The 2,500-nt window shown below is 39.6% G+C and overlaps 1 protein-coding gene across 1 annotated transcript in view; it reads right to left on the bottom strand.

The window, feature by feature from the left end:
* The window catches only part of LOC306915606 (leucine-rich repeat-containing protein 18-like), an 8,339-nt gene that overhangs the window by 1,395 nt on the left and 4,444 nt on the right, over positions 1-2,500 (bottom strand). The gene's annotated exons all lie outside the window — the stretch shown is intronic.

Here is a 2,500-nt window from a genome sequence, read left to right as displayed (position 1 = left end):
TTTGCTGTAATATTGGCCCGAGCATGTATGCGGTCTTTCTTCGGCGCTGCCCTTCTACTTTTGTCCAGTTAGAAATGATTAAATTAAGGGTTCAATAACTACTATTTATTTCGGGGCAGCGAATACCAATACCACCATACTTGTGTTGTGTGGTTAAGTGCATTCATGCAAAGCATTTAAATTACACTCTGCCTTTGGTCCGTTGGATATAAGCGACTAACCGTAGTGACCCGTAGGCCGGTCACTGCTGGTGGTGTTCATTATGTGTCTAATCGGTAATCGGTGACTCATTAAGAACTGGGACATCAGTGAGCACATTTGACAATTTAGGCATTTAGCAGACGCTCTTAATCCAGAGCGACTGCGACAATAAGCAAGAACAAAAAGCATGGCAATACATCACATATAAAAAGTAGTTATCATGAAACATGCGTATAAGCTAAGAACGTAACAGTGGAATATCTATATAATGGAACTATGCATGTATACTTTATAGTGCTACGTATGTCTACATAACATTTTGACATATGTAGCACTATAAAGTTTTGATATTTAGTCAACTAAGACCATAGACTAAGACTAAACAATTTCAGATGTGAAGTGAGGGGCGCTCTTATCATCGTACATCATCATGGTGTGAAATAGACAGTGTGTCTATTTGCTCAGACTTAAAATTGTCCATTCGTTGTCAATGGGAATTTAATGTTTGTGTAGGACACACACCAAAAGCTGGATATAGGAGGGGCTAGCACCCCTCATAAGACTAAATCAGAATTTGCTGTCAAAATTAAGACTGACAACCAATTCTTTGGGAGAATAGATATAGCCTGGGCACCATTTCATTTCGGGTATATGATCCGGTCGGGATATTGTTTTGTAGTCGACAGGCAGGAACAATCAAACGGAACGTCCTTTTCCCTCAAACCGATTATTCTCAATAAAAGCGTATTCTTCCGGTTTGAGGGAAAAGGACGTTCCGTTTGATTGTTCCTGCCTGTCGCCTACAAAACAATACTACAACATGACGTAACGATATCATCCGCTCCCGACAGGATCATACAGACTTTTGAAACGGAGACCAGGCTTTCCTCCGAGGTGGAAAGACTGGTGAGGCGAGGTTAGAGAATAGAGGAGCAGGAAGGTCACGGTCCCTGCAGGACAAAGCGTTGGGATCAACAGCTCTAAAGCGTATAGGGCCTGAATCCTGATGCCTTGTCATTTCTTTGTCAAGGTCTGTGGTTACCTGTAAGTGAGATCAGGTTAGAACTTGTTCCACCGTGGTTCAGTGATCACTGTGACAAAGGAACTGACAGCGGAACAATCATTAAACACTTGGACAGCCAGGAGAGATTCATGAGAGCTATCTCATGTGTTTACCTTGATAGAATGCATGGAGTTATTCCAGGAACTACTTATACTTTCAGAAACTTAAACTTTTGGAACAATACTGTATAACAACTAAATTATGATGTTGTTAAAGGGATATTTCACTTTTCAACTTTTGGTCATTTCATCAAAATCATCATAGATCTACTCAGTTATGTGAACATCCCAGACAGTTTTTGAGTTGCTTGATTTAGATATTTGATATTAATTTTAGCTGCCCGCCCCCTTCCTATATACAAACCCATTGTAACTTCAAACTCCATTTTAACCATGATAGATTCATCAAAAATACCCGTCTTTTTTCTGGTGACTGATATTGTCTTTCTAATACGTGACGGGCCGTGTTTTTTCAATTACCGTTTTCATTTAATTTTGTTTTGTTTTTTGAAAAGAATGAGGACCCCCTGGAGGAAGGAGGAGAATAAAGAATCAAAAAATGATATTAAAAATAAATAAAAACCACTCCACCCTCATGTATTAGAAGCACAATATCTAAATACTGAGCAACTGTTTTAAAGTTAAATATCCATTTAATAGGGCTGCGTTCAAGTATATTGTAAAAGGTTCTCAAGTCATAATGGGTGGTATTGGCTCAGAGGTATAGTGACGGCATGGAAACCACAAGGTTCCCAGTTAGAACTCTGTGGGCTCCCCCAGAGTTAGTGTCGAAGTGTCCTTGAGCAAGACACTGAACCCCTAATTGCTCCTGATGTGCAGGTTGGTGCCTTGCATGGTTTCCTCCGGCATCGGTGTATGAATGGGTGAATGTAATGCACAATCTATGTAAAGCGCCTTGAATAAAGGCACTATATAAATGTACCATTTCAATTAGCTGGTTAAAGTTGCAATGACAAAATTACAACACATGTTCTGCTTGAATAACATTCCTAAGCATGGTAACAGCAAGACAAATAGTTGTCTACAGCCTAATCTTACACATAATAAAGTCAGTCCTCAATGTTAATGTATCCATTTGTAAGTCAGTTATAATTAGAGGATATACTGTGCAGACATTAAAGTCACTCTCACTTACCGTTGGATGCAGGAGGCCTAGAAAGAAAAGCAGATTTGAGGACAGAATGCTAAGGAACAATACATGCAATCAGCCTCTCTC

The sequence above is a fragment of the Electrona antarctica genome, assembly GCF_951216825.1.
Source record: "Electrona antarctica genome assembly, chromosome: 22".
Lineage (NCBI taxonomy): Eukaryota > Metazoa > Chordata > Actinopteri > Myctophiformes > Myctophidae > Electrona > Electrona antarctica.
This window is presented reverse-complemented; position numbering and strand designations above follow the sequence as displayed.